At 46.4% G+C, this 24,279-nt stretch overlaps 1 long non-coding RNA gene across 2 annotated transcripts in view; it reads left to right on the top strand.

Moving 5' to 3' along the window:
• The first annotated feature begins 8,784 nt into the window (after positions 1–8,784).
• Positions 8,785–24,279, top strand: part of LOC136392858 (uncharacterized) — a 355,790-nt gene continuing 340,295 nt past the window's right edge. The window contains exon 1 of one of the 2 annotated variants that reach the window (XR_010748992.1): positions 8,785–8,976. This is a non-coding gene — a long non-coding RNA (uncharacterized lncRNA). The remainder of the gene's footprint in view (positions 8,977–24,279) is intronic. The other variant, XR_010748991.1, reaches the window with a different exon arrangement.

Here is a 24,279-nt window from a genome sequence, read left to right as displayed (position 1 = left end):
CTGGACAATAACTCCATGAGAGAAGGATGAGATATGAGACATGTGTGTGTGTTTGTGTGTATGTGTGTGTATGTGTCAAAGCTGAGTGCTCATGTGACTATTGGGGGACCAGGTGCCATAAAGTCACACTTGAGTGAAGAAACTGCCCGCTCAAGTGTTCAAGAGTGTTTTTTTAGTGAGTCTGTATCAGACCTCTGAGCTCTCAGGCACAGTCCACCAGCGCCCCCTGCTGGTCTCAGAACGCACATCTCGCAGCTCTTCACACCACCTGTCCTTACTGGAAAGGTTCTGGTTTTGCAGTTGGATGTTGCTGATGTCACTAAACAGGGCAGTGGAATGAGTAGGTCCCTTCTGTGGTTTTGGGGTTAAACCATTAATTTTTCCAAATCACTGATGACTTCCAGACAGCTAAATGAAATACTAAATACTCTGTTACCAGATATTAAAAGATAACCTGATCATTGATTTTGCTTTTGTCCTTCCCCTGAGCTCATTACTGATACATGGCGACCTTGAACCAACTTACTCATTTTAACCAGTTTATCTGAAAAATAACCTATTTCTAAGTGAGATCACATTCTGAGGTTCCAGGTGGATGTGAATTTTGAGATCACCCTGGCCTGGGATGGACATCCTTGTTTGAGGACATGTCATAGCCGAGGCTAGCCCCTGGATCGCTGACAACTGGAGCCCTCCCAACAACCGGGACAGAACTCACTCTTGAGAGGCAGACCTGGTACCACTTGACTGCGTCCGCCTCATGTTGTGTGAGGCACAATCACAGAATAGACTGGCTATGGCAGTGGCCCAGGTACAGTAGCTCATCATTCAGACTCTTGACCAGGACCCTGTTTGAGTTATCATTGTCACTCTCTTCTTTGGACACTCAAGTAAGGCTTTTAGGAATAATGTGCGAGAAAAGTGGCTGAAAACTCATGGAAACCTGCCTGGTAGACATGAGGTCAGAGAAAGTGAGGTATTGTTGGAGTGCTTTGATTGTTGAAACTAACTGGATAGAAGATACCACGCTCATTTTTCTCACTAATATTCCTTATCTCGGCATTTTATAATTTTAAATATTTTCATAGGTATTTAGAAAATTCTGGTTAGAAAAAAGAGGAAAATTGTGTGGAAATGACGGTTGACCTGAATCTGACCCTGACTCTGACAAGTGTGCTTGTGTATGTTTGTGTTTGTATGTTTGTATAACTTTTTTTTTTACTCCTTATATATATCATCAGTTGCCTAGTTATTGTGTGTATATATATGTATATATCAGTATGTATATATATATGTATATGTATAAATACATGTACATATATGCACACACACATACATATATATATTTGTATTCATTCTTAGGAACTCATTGTTATTACAAAATAGTGGATGAAAAATAAAACACTTTGAAGATGTGATCAATGAACTTGACCATGTCCTCTGAGACTGTGGAAAACAAGTCCCCTGAGTCCACACCAGCCAGACACAGCCTCTGTGAGCAGGAGATGGGGGGCAGCATTAGGAGTGAGGGTGTACTGAGTCAACAGGGGTTTTTGTCTCACTTCCCCACCTGCATCTGTCACTGTGGAAATGGCCACTGAAATCCAGAGCACAGTAATACTCAGCCTCATCCTCGGGCTGGGCCCCGTGATGGTGAGTGTGGCTTTGTCTCCAAGCACAGAGCCAGAGAATCTGGCAGGAACTCCTGGGGCCAGATTGCTGTTGTCACCTATTAGACACCGGGGTACCTGGTAGAGCTTCTGTTGGAACCAGTCAGCATAGTTACTAGAGGTGACGGTCCCAGAACTGGAGCCGCAGGTGAGTGTGACTGTCCCCCCAGGGGTTGTGGACAGTGAAGCTTCCTGAGTCACCACAGCCTGGGAACTGGCTCCTGAAAACAGGTAAAAGACCAAAGGTCGGGAGAGGGGACTGGCCCAAAGGCATGCAGTGTGACCTCTCTCACCTCCTGCCTCACCCCCAGCCCGGAGAGTCTCCCAACCTGTGCAGTGAGCTAGCAGTGTGAGCAGGAGGGGAGCCCAGGCTATGTTGCAAAAGTCTCAGTCCTGTGCTCTCAGCAACCCCACAGGGTCCCCAGCACAGCTCTCCTTATAGCTCCTATCACTGTGGGGGAGGGGCTGCCATGCAAATGAGCTCCCTTCTGAGGAGCACGCAGCAAGGGGGCCAGGTTATAGCAACTCAGCTGTTCAGTGCCAGTGACCAAGTGTCAGTGGCCCCAGGCCCTGGAAGACCCCGACTGCTCTTCCTCTTCCGGGGTCTGCGGAGAGCCCCTGTGTCCGCACTGGCGGAGGGACACACTACTGAAGACCTTTCTATTTCTCTCTCCCTGGTCTCAAGTCTGAATGTGCAGTTACTGTGGGAGGTGACTCTTGGCCTGAGATTCTGCACAGGGAACCTGGTGCCGGCAGTAGGGAACATGGAGGCTGAGATGCATGGCCAGCTCCTCCCTCCTTAAGTCCAGTTCACACAGCGCCCACCCATGCTGAGTGAAGAGTCGGGATCTTGGGTTCTCCAAATTAGCTGCCCCTTAAACCCTACAGATGTTGTGTCTATTTCACCAATCTGTGAACCATCTCATAGTCAGAACCTTGGTCTCTTCCCAGGGCCCAGGAACATTCTAGTAGTTTTGAATGGTTTATTCTTACATACTGCTCCAGAACCCTAGAGGTCCACATTATAACAATATTACTGCTTGCAGAATATCTCACATGACATTTTCCTTATTCTGTCTTTCTCATGATGGTAGGTCACTAACACAGACTGGCCGGCTCTAATGCAGGAGTGCCGCCTTGTTCAGAGTGTGCGGAACCCTTGTTTGTCTCTGATGCATCAACCCATGTGTCTTTCTTCTCATCTGAAGGTGGTCTCAGCAGTTTTCCCAATTGTAGAACATGCTGTTCTAGAAACAGGATGTTATTATTCTTTTATGGGATTTAAAATTGTGATGTAATTATTATTATTTTTTAATTTTTGAAGGTAATCCAAAAAGTGTGACAGACTGGTGAATCCCTAGTGGATAGTGGACTCACGAGTGTGATGAGTAAATGGTTTAACACACGCATGGAGGCAGTAAGTGTTTTGTGTGCGTTTTTTCATTTTTGTACTTTTTCTGTCTGAATCTATTCTTCTTCCAACCAACATGTCTAGCAAATTAACTCTTTGTTTTATCATTTTGTGCATTGCATGTCAAGAATAATGTACTCAAGGCTTTTCACTGAAAATGGCATTTCCGTGTCCCTTCCTAGAAGTACCACAAACTAGTGGCTTAAACAGTAATGATTTATTGTCTCAGAGCTCTGGAGACTAAAAGTCCAAAATCCATCAGGCAGGGCAACTGTGCAACCTGAAAGGGAACCTCCCTTGCTTCTCCATGACTAGTAGGGGCCTGAGGGCAATATTTGGCATTACTTGGCTGGCAGCTGCAGGGCCCCATTCTCTGCCTCCATCTTCCCATGACGCTCTCCTTTCTTCATGCGGCTGTCTTGTTATAAGAACGCCAGTCGTATGGATTAAGAGTCCAGCCTAGTCCAGTATGACCTCATCTTAACTAATTATACATCTGCAACAACTTTGTTTTCAAATACAGTCACATTCTTAGGTACTGAGAGTTATAATGTTAGTATATTGTCTTTGGGTTCATGGAGGACACAATTGAACCAAGATTGTTAAGGATGAACAATGGTTTCGTGTTTATAATTTTTAATGTATTTTAAATATATGTAATATATTTATTAAAAATGCCTTATGTTAAATAGAAACTAATAAAATCAAATTCAGTAACATACAAAAGGAGGGTTTTCCCCCTTTGCTCATAGCTGGCAAAGAGCTTTGGAGATACTTTTATCTGGAAGAAATGTGTTCGAGTGTAAGCCTTAGTTCTGATCTAGCAAATACTGTTCCTTTTGTAAAATAAATATTTAAATTCTATTTTTTGTGGACCAGTTATTTCAAAGTTATTCATAAATTTATGACTCAGACAGGGATGAAATCAGTTCAGACCCTTCCCTTCACCTCTCCTCATGTATGACCAACAATTTGGCTGCCCTGGGAGCTCAGCTGTCTAGTTACATGATACCAATGTCACAGGACCTTAATCATACCCAGACTCTGTCAAAGTTAATGTCCTGGTTCCTTTTCTGGGTCTCCCACTGTGCAAATCACCACTGTAGTATAGGCAGCAGGGAAACTTAGCCTCATCCTCGGGCTGAGCTCCCGAGAGGGTCAGGGCAGCTTTGCCCTGGATGATGGAGCCTGAGAACTGGGCGGGATACCAGGTTGTTTCCTGCTTGTATCATACCTCAATCTCCTGGGAGCTTGGCTAGACTTCTGCTGAAACCAGTGTGAATAGTGACCATTGGTGACTGTTCCTGTGTTGGAGCCACAGGTGAGAATGATTGTCCCTCCTGGGGTCATAGAGGGCCCTTGAGTCACCAGAGCCTGAGAACTGCACCCTGAAATAGAAACAGACACAGACAGGAATGAATAATGAAAACAGAAAGAACCCTCCAAAGGCTGGTCTCTGAAATGTCCATGAACCTGGGCAGAGTGAGGAATAGATGGAGGAAAGGAGTCCAGGCCATGGTGGGGACTTTCTAAGATTTTCTGGCCTCATCTGGCTGATGTTGTCTGGTGTGTCCCCTTATCTCCTCAGCCCCCTGGGTAAAGGGTGGGTTTGATGGGGCATTATGCAAATATAAGCCCACAACACCATCCATTTCTGGGTCCTGGGCCCAGTTTGTAGTTTTACTCTTAGGAAGAGGCAGGGGTAGTTGTAAGCTTTGCCTTTGGTCCTCGAGTGGAAGCACTTGCTGTTACCACAAATTCAGGGCATGTGCATGGGTACAGGACCCATTCAATTAGAAACATTTGAGTTCATTTTAGTGCTTGCAACTTAGAGAAGATCCACAGCTCCCCCTGGTGACGTCCTAAACAGACTGTTCAGGGTGGTGGGAACAGCAGTAAGAATGGTAGCTATTTTCTTTTCAGCAATCAACCAATAAATCTATCAACATATTAGAATCAAAGTCAATAAACATTGCCTGTTATTGATGCATCTAGAAAAGTGTCCATCTATTGCCTTTTTTAGTTCTACATTTCTATTTGGCTTCTTTTTATCACTTCTATTTTCTATTTGAGATACTCTCCCTTTTCTTCTGAGAGGTTGGTAGCTGCTTGTGCAATAGATTTCACGATTGTGTCCTAAAAACATACTATTTGTCTCATAATTTCATCATCTGGGTCATATCTGTATTGGCTTCAGAAGATTTTCTTATTCAATTTTTTATTTATTTATTTTTGGTTCTAGATATAAAATACCTTATTAGTTATTGGGTCCTGAACATTTGGAGATTACATTAGAAGCCTCCATGTTCGTTTACTCTTCCTTTAATCAGGCCTTCCTCCTGCTAAGCTGCGGTAGGTCACGAGGTCAGGGTGGGGAGTGTTCAGCTCCCACTGGTCCTGCACAGGTGGAGCGGTTACACCCACTGTTCTGTGCTGCTGACAGGGGGCAGTGATTGTCACCAATGGGTTCCCATCAAGGGAGAATGTAAAGCAAACCACCTGCTGGGCTGCTGACTTCAGGGAGGGAAGCACAGAGCTGAGGGGAGGTGTGTGCTCAGTGGGGGTGGACACTCAGCTCCCCACTGGGACCCTCTGGTCTCACTGACAGCAGGGAGGAGTGGGGTCAGGTGCAGGGCCAACTCCCCAGCCTCACACTGCTTATTCAGAGCTCTTAATGCAAGGTAGGGGTCAGGGCTCAGCTCCTCACTGGTTCCCACTGTTACAAGTAGGGGGCGCAAGAGCACAGACCAGCTCTGCCCTGTATCCTTCTGTCAGTCTCATGGCTGGGGGGTGAGGTTGAAGTTCAGCTGCCCACTGGACTGCCAGAGTCATGGATGGGAAAACAGGAGTGCTAACCAGCCTCAGCTGACCCTACGTGGCTAAGGCTTATTGAGTCTCTGATGTGATGGAGGTTTAAGTTCCCACTGAACCACTGACATTGTCCCAGGTGGGCAATGGGACACTGCCCGCCTTTGCTGGGAGGCGATGCAGGCTGACCCCTTGCTCACCGTGGCTGAAACCTGTGGATCTGGGTGCAGGTCAGGGGTTCTGTTAGTGTGTGAGAGGCATTGGGCCAGTGTTGTCAGAAAGATTTTCTCTAATTAGGCTCTCAATTGCTGCATTTTTTTCCTTTTTAAAATTTATTTGTTGATTTTAGAGAAAGGAAGTGAGGGAGAGAGAGACAGAAACTTCGGTATGTTCTGTATGTGCCTTACCAGGGATCAAACCGGCGATCAGTCCGTACTGGGACGATGCTCTAACCAACTGAGCTATTCATCCAGGGCTGATTTTCTTATTCTTGACAGGGTTGATTTTTGTTTGTTTTTTGAGCCTCTATCTATTTTCTATTATCTATCTCTCTATCTATCTATCTTCTATGTATCTGTCATCTATTGTGTCTGTGCTGTGGGTGTTTCCATCTATGTTGTCTGTACCTACATTTTGAGGTTTCTGCATATTTCTGCTCGGTCTATAGGAGAGGGTAATAAGAACACAAAGACATGACTGCTGTGTTTTCCCTCCAGTTTGAGTATGTACAGTGTCTTCCATCTTCATTTCACCTTTTACAGTCTAATTATGCTTTTTGTTGCATTATGTCCAGTGGTATATAAAATTTCACAAGGCAAAGAGACCAGGGAAAGAGGCTGACACCTCCATCACTACATTAGGGTTCATTAAAGGGACTTCCATACATGGTGCACCTTGAGCACCATCATCCCCAGAGGATCTGCTGTATTCCTAAGCAGTGAGCTTCCCTGCTGATAAAAGAACATGTGTTTAACCTAATGTGGGGGGACCTCCATTTGCCGCCAGACCCTGTCACCAGAGCCGGTAAAGAGACAGATCATTTCAAGGGCAGAGCACAGAGTATTTTTGTTGTGTATTTGGGTGGGAGAGAGTTGGGGCAGAGGGCAGCAGAAATCAAGATGGTGTGTTACCTTCATAATGGAGTCAGCTTTGTAAACAAATAGGTGTGATTCTAGGAAGAATGGAACATTTCATATGGACCCAAATCAGAAATCCTTCGTGGAATCCAATCTTAATGGTTTCTGCCAGTAATTGTGTTGATGAGAAATTGTGCTATCTGATTCTGCAGAGACTATTTATATACAAATAAATGCCAGGTAAGTGTGATTAATATTTCCACATATTTTTTTCTTTAGAGAAGATGGAAATGAAATACAACCCATGACCACGGTTTCAATGTGAAAGTTTTACCAGATGCTCTGCTGCCTCATACCGCACGTGAGGCTTTGACTTCTATTCTCAGAGGAGGGAACAGAGTGCATTTATATTCTAGTGTGTGTGTTTTAAACATTTAATTTTGTAATATTTACATAAAATTTAAAAAGTTAATGCAGAAACCTCTTACCTAACTTTCACAACATTTATCTAACATTAAAATATTGCAAGCCATGGTCATATTTAAAAACTAAGACCCTAACCTTAGTAAAATAAAAGTAACTAAACTGTAGGTTTTATTCAGATTTTATAACATTTCCCAATATATCCTTCTTCTATTCCTAGAACCAATCCAGGAATCCATTAATGCAATAAACATTACAGAAAACAAAGCTATAGTCAGATATATATAATACTAACATAATGCTTATTATTTTAAAATTTATTTTGTGCTGCCACAAAATAAAACTTTTCCAAAAATTATTTTTTAGGTAAAGAGGAGAAAAGAAAATAAAACAAAAATTTCACACATTTTCTCCTCCTCATAGCCCAGTGTGGCCACCTAAGGGGATGCTCAGGCAGTGACACCACCTCCAGCCCGGACACAGTCCTGCCACCAGGGGAGTCAGCTCAGGGGTGGGAGGACTGTTTCTGAAAGACAGCTGTAAATAGATAACTTCCTACAGCATGAAAATTCATACCAGCCATGACATACATCCTCAGAGAACACGTTTGTGGACGTTCCTCTCAACTTGTGGTTTGAAGTCAAGTTAGAGTGTTCAGTGACAACCTGAGATTCTAAGTCTGTTTCTGCATGGTCCTGGGTATGTGAAGGGAATTTGGAAAAGAGTGTCCTGAATGTTAGCTTAATTGAATTTTAAACAGAAATTCTCAAGAATGCTTTCATAATAATAAAAGTAGAGGTACTTCTCAAATTTTAATGTTCAAAAACATCTCATGAAGAGCCTCTTAAACACAGGTTCTTGCACACACACACAAGGGTCTGACTCAGTAGGTCTAGCTGAGAAATCACATTTTAGTCAGGTCATGTTGACACTGCCATTTCAAAGAAAATAAAACATTCGTGTGTCTGCAAGGTCAAATCAGTGAGCCGGAGCATGTCTGTAACTGCTCTTTGAATAAGGAGAGTCTTACAGGGAGCAGACGGGTCTCTGAGAATCACTGTTGGTTAAAATATTTGTAGTTCAACCCCCACCCTGTTATTACTGCAGGGAGAGGGGCAGAGAGAAGCCCATTCTTCCAGGCATCACAATGCAGAACTGGATGCACTTTGGGAGGGACTGTATGTAGGAGGCACGTGGTGCTAAGCCACAGGAGAGCAGAACAGAACCAGGAACCTTTCACCATAGTTTGTTGAGCATTTTCAACCCATTTCTTTACTTTTGCTACTGAGGCCGAGCCATTCTGTGCACATGAGGAGGTTTTGGTTGCACTTCCCCGTGGGTTTACATCATTGTGTAAACACCACTACCCATGTACACAGCACAGAGATAGTCGGCCTCGTCCTCAGGCTGGGCCCCCATGATGGTGAGGGCGGCTTTGTTCCCAGAGATGGATCCAGAGAACCGACCAGGGACCCCCGAAAGCCGGTAGTTTGTGCTGAGGATGAGTGTGTGAGGAGGCTTCCCTGGGGTCTGCTGGACCCAACCGGGGTAGTTACTACCAGAGACTGACCCAGAGCTGAGGCCACAGGTGAGTGTGACTGTCCCTTCTGGAGACACTGACACTGATGGCTCCTGGGTCACCACAGTCTGAGAAAAAGTCCCTAAAACCAAGAGGAGAGAGACAGATGTTATGAGAGACAAAGGTCATCCTGAGACCCTGCGTTTGTTTGTCCCCCAAGGATGCAGAGCCCCTTCCCCTGACCTGAGCTGTAAGCGAGGAACCCGAGTAGAAGCACCGTCCAGGCCATGGCGGGGACACTCACAGGACACAATCTCTCAGGCTCCTGGACTGCAGAGAGGTTTCCTCGGGCCTTTTAATGCCCCTCAGACCCAAAGGGAGGAGAAGGTGCTTCATGCAAATCAGCTTCCTCTCTCCTCCTGCCCCAGGGTCACCCTCATGTCTCCTGGGGGAGATGTTGATAAAGAAGGTGCTGGGACTTCGCACAGACCAATGACTGCACGGTGACTGAGTCACTGAGTGAGGGCAAGTAATGTCTTTCACCAAATCAGCTTCCCTAATTTCTGGTGACCTCGGTCCTACATTTCCTTTCTTGAAAGCTAGATGTCTGAATGGTGATCTGAGTGAGGTCTCACCCTCCTGCTTCAACAATCTAGTTTATTTTGAACAAACCCCATCATCCTGAACATTTTCTAGATTCTCTGCTGAAATCCCTTCCTGTCTGCTTTGTGAGTGATGACCTGACTTCTCCTTCTAACACTGAGCCCATTAGGAAACCGCAGAGCCAGTGTCGGTTGTGAAGGGACAGGAGTCTCCCATTGACTGTCTGTTCACTGTCTCCAGGGGTAGCAGTCAGGGGGACTATGGTTGGACATGTACTTCCAGGCTTTGGTGTCAACTCTCTTTTGTTAGAAGAATCCACAATTATATGAAGAAGTGAACCCAGGGCCCAGGAGCCCATCACAATGCAGGAAGGAGCACAGAACAGCTCCCCCTGGCGGCTCCTGGGTGATCTGCTGGACTCAGGTAAGGGCTATCTTTGGGCTGCGCTGTTTCCCTCTGAAGATCCATGCTGATGCATTTTATGAATCATGGACTGCAGAATCAGTGAGTTCCATGACGTAGTCTCCAGTTACACCATTTTTACCCTTCAAAGGGATGTCAGGGAACCACCAGTGACAGCTCTGTGGCTCATTTCCTGAGTGGGGAATCTGATATATTAATATCATATATAGTTCAGTACATCTTACATCAGCTCTCCCTATAAAACATGTTCCCATTTCTGAAGAAACTTCTCAAATACCCCAGCTTCAGCCCAGTCCTCCCTAGTGGTCAAGATAATTCTTACTTTTTATAATATGGATTCCTCTAGTCTGTTGAGGGAGTTTTGTACCTATGTTCATAAATAATGTTGTTCTATAATTTTGAAATTTCATATTCTTCCTGTTAGATTGGGTTTTCTGTTTTTTCCATATGAGTAAATTAGATTGGACCATGTGCCATCTCTTGTATGTCTTTAGAATAACTATCTCCTTGAATGTTTTGTGGAAATGGGTTATGGTGCCTTCTGACTTGGATTTAGTGTTAGAGAAGATCATTGCTCACTAATTTTTCACACACACACACCTGTGCTTGAACACACAGGCAGCAGCAGGGGAGTGACGGGACAGACAAGAGAGTGGGGTACAGATTTTATCATTTGTCCCAGTGGATCATGAACTCTTTGTGGCATTGGGGTTGTGTTCATCTCTGTCACAATGGTCATCAGCCTTAGACTCAGGCTGGAGCTCAGAGGTGACCAAATAGGTTCTGGTGACAGACCTGGATCAGGAGCATCAGGCTCAAACTTCTTGAAGGTCCCTCAATGCTGTCTTAGTCAGCAAACATGGAGGCTCTGACTGGGAGCCCTTGAAATTATTTCCATGGTAACCACAACAGCTGTGCTGCTCCCTGTCTGTGCAGGAGAAGGTGACCTCGGAACTGAGCTCATTAAGAGTTTTTCAGTGGGAGTGACACAGGTACATATAAAGAAGCCCAAGCTCTGATGTCCCACGGCCCATCCCACAGCCTGGATCGTTAGAAAGTTCCAAGTGGGGATGAGAAGACACAGGCAGCATTGTGGACTCAGGAATATCCACTCACAGGAATCCCTACTGTCCTGAATAATGTCAGGTATAACAGTGTCGTGTCCATGAACTCACCTTCCCTGGTGGAGCAGGCTTGGCATTTTCCCAGGAACTATGGAGGGTCCCCATCCTCTCATGTCCCGTGGAAAGATTTCCTGGCCCCAAGCCCAAAGGTTCCTTTTGGTGGGCCCTCCCTTTCCTGACCTCCCAACTGAATGCCCAGGTACCAATCAGGGGCCCAGGCCAGCTCTGCACCTGGAATTCCTCCCAGACCTTTGTCCTCACCCAGCATCTCAGCTCCCAGGTCCTCGTCTCTAAAACAGAGGGTGCATCCAGCAGCATCGAGCTCAGGGTCCTGGGAAGGATGGAAAGGGCTCTGCTCCGACCCCTTGACTTGGTGCCTGTAACATCAAACTAACATCCAACACCTCCTCTTTCTCAGATGGAGGCAGATCACGTGGAAAAGGAGCACTTTCTTTCAGGGCACTGTCATTTCTGTTTGTGTTACAGTTTCCATTCCTTTCTGAGATTTCCTATCTGACCATTCATTGCAAGTGGATGTCACTTAAATCCTCCCTATGAGTGTATAAATAAATGTGGAGAAAATTGATACTGAGTGTTCTGACCATAGACTAGATATACGTGTTCATTGATTTAGATCTTCATTTATCTCAGGCATGTTTTGTACCTCTCTTTTTATATGAGTTTCAGTGTTTTAGATTTATCTTTAAATACTTCTCATTAAAAAGCACTGTTATTAAAATATTTTTGAAGTTTTACTAGTTATTCCTAAGTTGCTAGTGTGTACATTGTGACTCATTTCTGCATCTTGCTTTTGTATTTCAAAGCCCAGGTTAAAGCATTTAGCAAGAAGCGTCTCTGAGTCCCCCCTGGACTCGGAGGTGGGCACGGCCAGAACCAGACACTGTCCACACCTCCCACAGCTCCACTGGGAGGTTTGTATCTCTGAGAAGGAACTTCTGCCTGTGAGGACATGAGCATGTGAGATACAGTGGTGACAGGGCAGTCTAGATGACAGATGAGGGATAAGTCAGATCTGCTGCTTAGTGGAAATTCAGGTCCTGCCTGCAGAAGTGACAACAGATGTCACCCCTGAATTAGACTTGGTCCCAAACAGAGCAGGGGTTAATTTCTCTGGCAGGAGGAGCACAGGGTGGTTTTAGTCTTAGTGCCCTCTGATTCTGAAGTATGTATAAGGGCTGCCGTGATGTTTACACAGTAACAGCAGCCTCGTCCTCAGGCTGGAGCCCAGAGATGAGCAGGAGCCCCGCATTGGCCGAGGCATCTTTAGAGCCAGAGAAGCAACTGGAGACCCTGGGAACCCGGTTCTTATCTGAGTCTGTGTAGTAGCCAAGGAGATGTGGGGGTGGGCTCTGGCTCCCTGACTTCTGCTTCTACAGGTCTGGGTAGTAGCTGCTGACATTAAATCCACTTCTCAGGGTGCAAGTGAGTCGCACTGATGTTCCAGCGAATGCAGAGAGGGAAGGCAGTAGATTCAGCACAGGCTGGGACAGGGAACCTGCAAACACACATAGCACATAGGTAATGGGGCAGGGACTCGGGGTTAAGTTTCTCAAGGCCCTAGGCCAGTAGAGAAAGATGCAAACTAAGTGGCTTTCCTGGGACCCCAAGTTCTGTCCCCACCTGCGCAGTGAGAGAGGAGCACGAGGAGGAGAGGTGTCCAGGCAATGGTGCTCACAGCCCTGAGCCCACAGTGGGGCTGGGCTGCCCCAGGCCTCCTTTTCTTCTCCCCCCTCTGCCAGAGGAGGAGCTGTCCATGCAAATGTGTGTCCCTCAGTGACCGCCCAGCCTTTCTCTGAGCTCAAAGCCCACCCCAGACTAAGGAGGATCGCAGTTATCCGCTCCCCTTGGGAGAGCTCTGGGAAGAAGCAACTGCTGAAACCATAAAAAATTCTTACTCAGGGGACCCTTATGTGTCATAGAGGCCACAGCTGCTGAGTCCCCATCAGTGAGCACAGAGCCTTGCCATCAAGCCCAGGCTCCTCTGAATAAACTGTCCTTACTGAGCGGCTGTGTAGGGACCTCAGGGCGGATGCACAGCCCCCCCTGCGTCTCCCCCAGGCCCAAAGCCCTGAGAGCCGCGCTCGTTTCTGCAGCTCAGCAGGTCACTGTCTCTAGTCGCACATCTGCGGTTTGGCTCATGGATACTGTGATCCTGTAGTGCTGCACGTGCTTTCTGTGGCTTCTCTCTCCCACAGGATTCTTGGTTTATGGAGGGTAGAAAACGTACATAAATGACAGCTTAAAGGGTTTGCACCTAATGGACAATACTGAAAACATTGTACACTTTATTGGAATATGGCACAACTTATCCAGAAATTGTTTTTTCTATATATTATACATGAAATATGTAGTCTTTTACTACTCTCACATGAATTGGGTTTTTGTTTCCCATTTTCTAACAAAGTGAATTGTTGTTCTAGTTGATCTCATGATAGAATCATCATGTATGTAATGTGTGCACTTGCCGTACTCACAGCATGTGACACAGTAGAAGAAAAAAGGTCAAATGGAACCACAAATCTTGACAATCATTTACGGGCTTTCATTACCCACTTCTCGCAGGTCAGAAGCTTCTCTGTCCACAGAGCTCACAAACCCAAACATCTTTTCCCAGAGACTTGCAACAAGATTCTTTCTGAGATTTTTGCTTAAAGCATCGAATGTTAGTATTTCTTGATCATGGGGTGAACGTTGAGCTCTGCATTTGATGTTTTGTGGACAAACGGCTATCTTCCAGTTAGTTATTTAAGTAAAACATTAGCAGATGTTCATACAACTTACTGTACTTTGCAAGTTTTTTTTTTTCATGAAACTTCTGTTCTGTGCTCAGAATTTGCTCTGCCATCCACTTGTTCCCCGTGGCTTCTTTACTTGGTCCTGGAGGACTATCATGCCCCTTTCACTGTCACCCTATGAACCCTGGAATCCAAGTCCGACCCATGGTCCCCGTTCCCAGCCTGTAAGCACTGCAGTACATGTATCCATGTGGACCTGGTACCATCTGGACCTCAAACTCGTGACCTATGTCTGCTGCCAGTTTCAACATGTCCTCTAGAATGACAAAACCAAGAAAGATCAACGAAGACAGGCTAGTCTTTTAATGACCTAATATCACAAGTGATGTCACATCACTTCTGCTGTGTCTATCTCTTACAATATTAGAATCAGAATCAGAATGAAAAGCTATATATATATATTTGATCACCTCTGCCTTTTGGTCCCTATGTTGTTATTTCTTTATCGGAGGCTGAGATTATTAGTGTTAAATTCAATTTTCTTAGACACCCATCTGGCGTCCATGGAGCCCAGTGGAGATTATTCTAAGCCATGCAGAGCCCGACTGCTTTGCATTGCATACCCTATAAAACTGTACTCAACACTCATTCACCACTGACAACAAGCCCTGGGGCCATAACAGACCTCAGACTGCTGCTGCCTTTGGAGGAAAGTGCTGTGGTTTAAAGAGAGAATTAGAAAACCTGAGGCTTCTTGGGCATTAATGGGTTAGGGAGGCTGTGAAAAAGGAAGGGATGTGAGTGTCAACCTCCAAGGAAAGCTTTGGGGCTAATGTCCAGGCTTGTCTCTGTGTGCTGTCTGTGGAGCGGTGCTGGAGGAGCCCCGGGGGGCGGGGCTGCGGGGCACACCTGAGGATGGGCAGCCTCATGCCCTTGCCCAAGGGGCGGCAGGTGTGCTGGGCCTCTCTGTCACATGAGAGAAGAGGCCTGGGCACCCTGCTGGGTGTGGGGTCCTGCAGGCCACACCTCCTTCAGGCCCCAGCTCTCCTGTGTGCCGGGCCTAAGAGCCTTCAGCCTCTGGACTCTAGTCTGAGGAGGCCCCGAAGAAGTGTTGGACTTCCTTCAAACTCAGGAGAAAAAGTGGGAGCACCCACCTGCTTACTATCAAGAAAAAGAGGTCTGGTGGCCCTCGGAAGCAAGACCCTGAAGGAGATGGAGGGGTTAGGGATGCCTGGAGGGAGAGCCAGTTCTCAGCTGGACACTCAGAAGCCCTTGGGTTCTGGTCCCGGCTCCACCCCACACAGCAGAGAGCGCTCAGCAGGCATCTGCCTCTTTCCAGGCCCTGTGCTCACTCATGCCCCAGGGCCTCAGGCCACCCTTGGTCCCAGGATGCGCCCACGGGGTCTGCCACTGGATGGCCCCTCTGTCCAGGCCCTGGCGTGGATCCCCCGGGCTGCTCCTAACCATTGCCCTCCACCCTGCCCTCACCTTGTGCCCCCTAAGGCCTGGCACCCCCACACCGCACTACTGCAAATGGCCCCCCTCTGGCAGTGGGCGGAGGAGGAGCCTGTGTTGGAAAGCGCCTCTGGGCCACACAGCTTCCCCAGGGCTCCACCCTGCACCACAGGCTCAGCAAGCTCAGCAGCATCAACAAGGGGACTGCGGGCGGGGCCAACGTGGAGTTCAACCTCTGCCACCTGAGCTCCCTGCTGGGCCACAACCCCCAGCTGCTCTTCCCACACTGCTCCCACGCCCACATCTTCCTACTGAGGCGCTTCCTGGAGAACTGTTTGCACACCAACCTGTGAAATTTCTACACAGAGTGCTGTTTCCTGTTCACCAGAACACAGCAGAAGCTGCTGCCTTTATCCAGAGGGAGCCCGCGAAGGAGGACCACCAGTCAGCAAACATGTCAGGGCAAGTCATGCACGCAGAGTTTTCATAATGAGCTCATAGGATTAAGTGATTGCTAAAAATAATGGCTGTCATAGGCTTCACATTTACCAGTGGAGAGTGCAACATGCTTTCTCATTATATACTAGAAACTGACTTTTCATCTTACTGGGTGGTGTCATGTGTTTCTTGTTAGGACACTGCTTTGGCATCCTAGAACTTGTTAATATTTTAAACAAAACTTTCTCTACTTACATTTTTTTACGTATGGTCTTATTTTAACAGCAAGAGAAATGTGAGATAGTGATGTGTTTTCAGACATGATGAATGCCTGGGCAGTTGAATGCAGAAACCACCACGTCCACACTGTACCCTGACTCTAATTCTGCATTAACTGTGCAAATGGTCCAGTGATCTCCACACTTCCAGACTCACAGGGCCTGTTAGTAAATGACATATGACCAGGATCGCTTGATTACCTTGGGCACTCTCTCAGGGCACTCAGAGGGATCTTTGTCATTCAGCTCAGGCAGGGCGCTCCCTGCTTAAATACTCAGTGTATCCTCACTGCTGTTTGCACAAAACCCCAACTCCTAGGCTCCCCTCAGGAGGCTTCCTGGTTGGCCCCGCCACCTCTCCCCACCATGCAGCACCTCCCTTTGGTCTAGACCTCCAGCTTTCTCACTCCCCTGTTTTTTTAAAACCCTCAATTCCTGTTTCTTTATGGTGTTCAGGACAACTCCTCCACTGCCTTTTGAGAATAGATGGAATGAAACCTGGAATCATGGTGACAACACACATTTTAGCATCCCTGAGTGGCTCTCAGTACCAGGGCATGCACCATCAATGCAGACAGAAATAGAGAATTCAGGATGAAAATGTTGAAGTTATGCAAACTACAGAGAATAGTTCATAGAATCACCTGCACCCATTATAGCACTTCAACCATCATCTATAGTTCTCCTCTTCTTTAATCTTCCACCCTCTATCCCCTCATCCTACACCCTCACTGACTGTGAAACACATTCACACACCATATCCCCTCATCAGTATGTGCTTTAGAATAAACATGCATTTAATGTCCCTAAGCACTTGCCCGTGAAAGTAATGGATTTTCCCTACTGCCCCATAAATGTATGTGTCGGAATCTCCGGAATGGTTAGCTAATTGATTGTTGTGCTAATTGAAAGAGTGAATGAGGAACAAAATATCCTGTGTTTGGAGTCATGAGGTTCGTGGATGACATGTTTGAGAAGAAAGCCCAGACCAGCACGCACGTCCTCGATCATTTTCGGCTGTCTTCCCCGATGTCACAGCGCAGAATCCTGTTTTCTTCAGACAGAGTTCAAACCCGTCGATCTTCCTTCATGAGTTTTCTGACCAAAGTCTTTCGTGGGACTTTTGGTTGAGGAGTTGAATATTAAATTTTACTTGTCACATGATGGATTTTGAGCTGTGTATTAGTATCATGTGACAATTGATGGTCTTACAGAATCTTAGTAAGGTAAAATGTGAGCGGACAGTCCAGCAACTCCCTGCATTCAGCAGTGCGTTTGCTCATGGAGCTTGTCTTGCCTTCTGTCCCCAGAATTTGCTGCATATTCACCTGTTGTTCTTGTCCATTCTTTCGGACCCATAGAAAAATACAGATTCCAGAAGTACAACACCTTGTCATGTGTTTATTCATCCTTGTGTCTCACGCTTGAAAAATACTCCAGCCCTGGCTGGATAGTTCTGTTGGTTAGAGTGTGGTCCAGGTATGCAAAATCATGGTTTGATCCCTGCTCAGGGCACATACAGAAAAAGATCAATGTACTGTCTACCTCTCTTTCTTCCTTTCTCTATCTAAAATTGATGAATAAATTCAAAAATAATCTCAAAACTACACCAAAAGGTAATAAATGAAGATAGATATACAATATTTTCATGTGCATTGTATACAATTTCAAAGAAAGAGTGGCACCATAGTCTGGCCAAAAATTGTACTCTGTTCTCTGGTTATCAGGAGATTTCAAATGATTGGTCACAGGCTCTTTGACCTCATGTGAGTGTGTGTAATGGTCCTAACAGATGGGGATGCAGGAAGACAGAGTAATAACACATCCAGTCTCTGTCTAGCTGAATGGCCTAAACGGGACTGAAAGTCAAAGATGTCCTAATGGCTGAGACCATGGCCTTTTAACACAGTGATTCTCAGACTGAGGTGATTAGGCTCCCTCAGGGGATATTTGGAATGTCTGAAGGTGTGTTTATGAGTCATAACTTAGAAAAGAGTGTGCTGCTAGCATCTTAGGTGTGAAGCACTGAGGATGTTTCTATGTCCTACGTGTACAGAAGACCCCTCTCCATACTTTATGACCTGATCTCCAGTGTCAGACGTGCAGAGGCTTAGAAATCCTGTTCTGAACTACATCATCTCCTTGAAGTGATTGCAATGGAAATTGATAATCATCCTCAAGACGTGGGGGAAATCTGGAAAAAGAAAAAAACAGAAGGACTCAGAAACTGACAATCTCAACACAAACATTGCAGCAGGGGACAGAAAGGAACTCCTCTCTGTGGTGTGGATGGTGAGGGCAGACCCAGGACAGGGAGGCTCTGGGGAGTTTTGTTTCACTTCCCCTTGAGTCTGGAGCACTGTGTGATTATAGCTGCTGCTATCACTAGACTGACAGAAGTAGTCGGCCTCGTCCTCGGGCTGCAGCCCAGAGATGGTCAGAAAGGTGAGTTGGAGGACCTGTTGGTGGACCCGGACAACCGATCTCTTGTCATCATCGTAAATAAGAGTGTTGGGGACACTGCCCAGGCATTGCTGGTACCAGGACACATAGGTGCTCCCAATGTTGCTGCTGATACGGGTGCAGGAGATGGTGACTTTCTGTCCAGGAGACCCCGACACAGAGCGGGGCTGAGTCAGCACAAACTGGGCCCAGAACCCTGCAACGAGGGAACAACACAGAGATCAGGGAGGACAGAACAGACCCCTTTCCCAGGGAGGGGGGAGAGGTCATCCTCCCAGGTGACAAACAGGTGCCCTCCCAGAATTCCCTCAGGCTCCACCTGTACAGTGAGCCAGGAGGGCGAGGAGGAGTGGAGTCCAATCCATGGTGCAGACGCCCCAGACTCTGCTTCCTGACCCACAGCCAGGCCTGAGCCTTTACACTTCTTATATGTCCCCCTGACACAGAGGGGGGAGTCTATGCAAATCTTCCTCTTTCTGGAGGCTGTGCAAGCTTCCTATTCCTTAGGCTCCTTTTACACACATAGCCAGACTCCTGCTGAACTAGGGGAGGGGGACCACCGAGCCCAAGGATGACACAGGAAACCTGCAAGAGTCAGGGAGAGAACCCACAGCTGAAGACTAAGGGAACGTGTGTGCTCTCCAGTGAATGTAGGAGGCATGGTGACCTTGGGTGACAGCTGGGTCTCAGGGCTCCTGCCCCAATCCTGGCCCTGATTGGGCCCCCTCATGGTTCCAGTCTTCTCAGATTGACTCATTTCACTTAAGAATATGCGTGTTAGGTTCCTGTGTTTTCCTGTGGCCTTATAAATTATTCTTTATATTTCCAGTCATATTTCATTGCATAAATGAACAAGCGTTTGCTAATACACTCACCTGTTGAAGGACATAGCAGTTGCTTTTTAATGTATAACAAAAGGGAAAAAAGAAAGCAACAATTTTTTGTGCTCATGCTTGTTTGGACATAACTGGTATAGGTAAACACCCAGCAATGTGATGTCTATATTGTATCAGATAAAAGTGTGTTTAGCTTTGTAAGAAACTGACATAGGGCTTTGAAAAACAGCCATGCTATTTTGCACTCCCAGCAGCATGAGTTAGAGTTCCTGCTGCCCACATCCTTGGTAACATTTACTGTGATTCGTGTACTGAGTGTTAGCCATTCTAATGAGACTAGTGGCATCTCTTGTTTAAACTTGTAATGCCCAATGACACTGTGTTGGGCACATTCTCAGGTGCTGACTCCCAGGTGTACATAGTCCTCAGTGATGAGACTGTTCAGATCTGCTCAGTGGGCAGGCGTTCCCTACTATCGGGGACTGGAGCTGTATTATAAAGATTATTTATATTTATTAAAATATAATATACTACCCCTCAATAATTGGTAAAAATACACAGATTGCAAAAGTCACTTCATATCAAATTAATAAATACAATCAAGACTCCTTTAAGTGGTGATAATTTAAAAATGTAATATTCACATTAAATTTTAATATTGTACACACTTGCTTCTATGGATGATATCAAAATGAAGTTTTCAAAACATGTTTTACCATTTAGTATCAATATGTATTTTATTCCATTTTCAGTTTAATTAGGTATTTAATGGAAAATTGAAGTGTTGTGTGATTTTCTATCTACATATTTTGAGCTGAAAGTGAGGCCTGGACAATTGAATCCATGAGGCGTGGGGGCTGAGATATGAGGTAAGTGTATGAGCCAGAGCTGACTGCTCATGTGCCTTTCTGGGTCCACAGGTGCAGGGAAGTCACACTTCAATACGGATACTGCCTGCCCAAGTGTGCAAGAGCCAGTCGAGAACTTTTCTAGCCTGCCTGGCCCAGAACCCTGAGCCTCCAGCACAGTCCACTAGCACCCCTGCTGGTCAAAGAACACATCCCATTTCTCACCACCCAGCTCTCCCGGAAGGGCACTGGTTTGTGAAATTGGGTTATTCTGATGCCACTACCCAGGGCAGTAGAATCAATAGATCCCCTCAGTGTAGTTTTGTGTTGAGACATTCATTTTTAAAGGTCACTAATGATGTCCAGGCATTAAAAAGAAGTGCAAGGTTACCAGATATTACAGGATTGTTTGAGGGTGGTTTTTTTTTTTTTTCAGGATTGTTTGAGTTTTAAGTTTACTTCTATCTTGCCCAGCGTTCATTTCTGGTAAGTGACTACCTTATAACAAGATCTCGGATTAAGGTTTGCGAAGAACCTTGTTGGTTCCTACCTGGTGATACTCCACTGGGTGAGCCTTGCCAGTGGATGGATTTGGTTGCTGTGGTTGTTGTCAGGGCTCCCGTCTACCTCCCCGTCCTCACTGCACACGTCCTGGGTCTTTATCTGTGTCTTTGCCATGAGAATATGAAACTGTCAGAGAAGAAAGATTTTTTGTTGCTTAATTCAGTGTGTTCTCATTTACGCTTGAACTCAACCTGGAAGTGCATATACACAGGGGTGGGCAAAGGTACATTTACAGTTGTACTATAGATAAACAATACAATATTAATAAATAAGAATACAAGTCTAAACTCTATGTTTCATGTACTCACAAATGTTAAGTCACACTTGCCCACACTTGCACACAAACACACACACATATATATATATTTGATAAATATATTTTTGTCTAGTTTTGTGATTTTCCTCAACATTATCATAAAAGCACATCTCATCTCTTTTCAGAGCTTAATTCTTCATTTCTGACCTAAAACTGCTCCTTCCCTTTTGTGTCCTAATCCTCATTAGCCCTGATACAGTTCATTTTTTAAAAGTTTGGTGGTTTTCATGGGGGTTGGATTTATAATTTAATACCTCCAAACATAGATGTTTACTCATTATCACACCAAACAAAGAACCACAGAGGGAAAGGTATGACAGGTTATGTGGTTACAGTGGAGGAAGTGAGCAGGTGACAGGTCTGAGAGCCATGTCCTCACAGGGAGGGTCCCCCTGAACCTGGACATCAGGGGTCCTCAGAGGGCAACCTCTGGGAAACAGAGAAAGCAGCTTCCCTGAGTGGTGAGGGGGCAGGGGACGGGCATCAAGCCCAGGCCGGGAGCAGGGCCATGCAGGGAGGCGGGAGAGGGCCCCCGAGTCTCCCAGGGCACAGATGCCAGACTTGTGCATTTCTTGTCACCTGCCCAGCAGCTCTGAGGGGTATTTTGTATCTCAGTACAAAGTGATTCTTTTTGAATGAAAGGCCAGTAATAAAAGTAAATCTTTTACTGACCACTGAAGACAGACCAAGGCTAGAACATAAGGCCGCCTAGTGTAATAGCCCTGGTGACAGCAGAAGCTGTCTCATGACCAGTGGGTCATGGTCACAATCCATGACATGGAAAACAATGGGTCTTTGGGGAGCGGAGAACTATTATTATTTCAGTTTCCATTGGCACAGGTGTTCTTTGTGCATGGGGTGGTATTTATCTAAGTGACAGTGTTAGTCAGCCTCCTCATCAGGCTAGAGGTCAAAGGAGGTCAGAGAGGCCATGTGCACAACCAGGAGCCAGACAGGAGGGCTGGACCCCTGACTGTCAGACACCTTTGTCCTTGGTCACAGGTAAGGGATGTGTGCTGGCTGGATGCTCACTGTGTTTGCTGCTCCATGCTCAGGATAAAGTGATCTCAGATCCTGGCTCATCAGAAGCTTCACAGGGAAAGTGACGGACACTGGGGGGTCCCTGTTCCTGGTGTCTGACAGCCCAATGTCACCCCAGATTATTGGAAAGCTCCTGTGGGGTGAGAGAACAGGACACAGTCAGGGCCTTGAGGCTCAAGAAACTCCCTCTCGGGACTCCCCACGAGCCTCAGTGCTGTCGGCTGTATGAGTGTCTCTTCATGGACCCACCTCACCCCTTCCCTCGTAGCGGGATCCACATTTCCCCAGGAACAGTGGGGCATTCTCTCCCCATCTAGACCCCCAAAAAGATTTCTTGGGCTCAGGCGACAAATTTTTCCCTCTGTCCAGATTGAACAGCAGGTGCAGGTGTCCAGCAAAGGTTGCCCCAGCTCTGAGCTGAAAGTCCTCCCGGACTGGAGTCGCCACCTGGGACCTCACATCTTGGTGCCTCGTCCAGTACTCAGAGCTCTTCTGCTGCCTGTGCTCAGGCACTCGGGAGGAAGTGGAGGTCCCTGCTCTGACCTCTCACAGGGAAAAGTCCTGGCTGTGGAAGAAGATCCACCTGCAGGGATGCTTCCCGAGTTGTGGAAAATTTTTTTTCAAATGCTGTTTTCTTGTTTCAAGAGAAACACAGCAGTCTCTCATGCTCTAGTTTTATTACACATAGCTAACAGGCAAGATTTCAGTGTCTTAATAAATAATTTGTTATTGGTATTGATCTTGTTATACTGAGAATTCAGAAACATGGAAAAAAATGAGAGTAGACACCACATGAACCATGAGTTAGTTCCCAGTATAATTTACACATTGAAATTATTTTGAAATGTTCATTTTTAATGAACTAAGACTCTGGGCAGGCTGAGGTTTATGTCCCACTTCCCCATCTGTGTGTGTTACTGTGAGGAGCACCAGTGTGCGAGATCTCACAGTAATAGTCGGCCTCGTCCTCAGGCTGGAGCCCAGAGATGAGCAGGAGCCCTGCATTGGCTGAGGCATCTTTGGATCCAGAGAAGCGGCTGGGAACTCCGGAGCCCTGGTGCTTATCTGAGTCTGAGTAGTAACCCAGGAGATACCAGGGAGCGGTCCCTGGCTTCTGCTGGTACCAGTATATAGCATAGCTGCCAACATTGAAGCCACTGCTTAGGGTGCAGGTGAGTCTGGCTGATGCTCCAGGAGATGCAGAGAGGGAGGGCAGCTGAGTCAGCACAGGCTGGGACAGGGAACCTGCAAACACAGATGGCACATGGGACAAGGACCAAAGTAATTGTGAGGGGCTGAATCAAAGTGGCTGACACAGGTTAAATGGCTGCCCTGTGTCCAGAAGGGCTGTCCCTACCTGTGCAGTGATAGAGGAGCACAAGGAGGAGAGGGGTCCAGGCCATGGTGCTCACAGCCCTGAGCCCACAGTGGGGCTGGGCTGCCCCAGGCCTCCTTTTCTTCTCCCCCGTCTGCCAGAGGAGGGACTGTCCATGCAAATGTGTGTCCCTCAGTGACTGTCCAGCCCCTCCCTGAGCCCTGGTGCTGAGCTCAGCCAACATTTCACACTGAGGGGGAGGAAGTTTGGTGTCACCCCTTGGGAGAGCCCCGGGAGGAAACATGTGCTGAGAAGGCTGGGACAGGGGACTCTACAGGGTCAGAGTGAGAATAGCTGCTGAGTCTCCATCAGGGAGCACAGGACCCAGTCCTCAGGCCAAGGCTCTATTGAGTGAATGGTTCTCACCAGCTGTGGTGGGAATTCAGGACTGTCCCACAGCACCTCCTGCTGGTCACACAGCACACACCTCCTCATGGGCCAGGAGCCTGAAAGTCTGGAGGTTACTGCAACTCACAAGGTCACCGTGTCTATTCACACATCCATGGTCTGATTCCTAACACTACACTGCCATATGGTTCAGCTATTCCACCTCTGGGTATTATCTGCACCAAAGGAAAAAAGTAAATAAAAAATGTACATGCACCCCATGATCATGGCAGCATCACTTACAACAGACAAGATGTGGAAACAACCTAAATGTTCATCAACAAGTAAATATATATTATGTATGTGAACATACATGAAAATTATTCATTTCAAAAAATGAATAGACCTTTTGTAGAACAAGGTAAGTGAAATAAGTCTGACAGAGGATGGCAAAGACCACATGATCTCACAAGAGAAATTAAACCATAACCAGGGGATCACTTGCTCTATTCCATAATTCGCATA

The sequence above is a fragment of the Saccopteryx leptura genome, chromosome 2, assembly GCF_036850995.1.
Source record: "Saccopteryx leptura isolate mSacLep1 chromosome 2, mSacLep1_pri_phased_curated, whole genome shotgun sequence".
NCBI classification, from domain to species: Eukaryota; Metazoa; Chordata; class Mammalia; order Chiroptera; family Emballonuridae; genus Saccopteryx; species Saccopteryx leptura.
The sequence above is the reverse complement of the archived record's forward strand: the minus strand, read 5'-3'. Positions and strand labels throughout refer to the sequence as shown.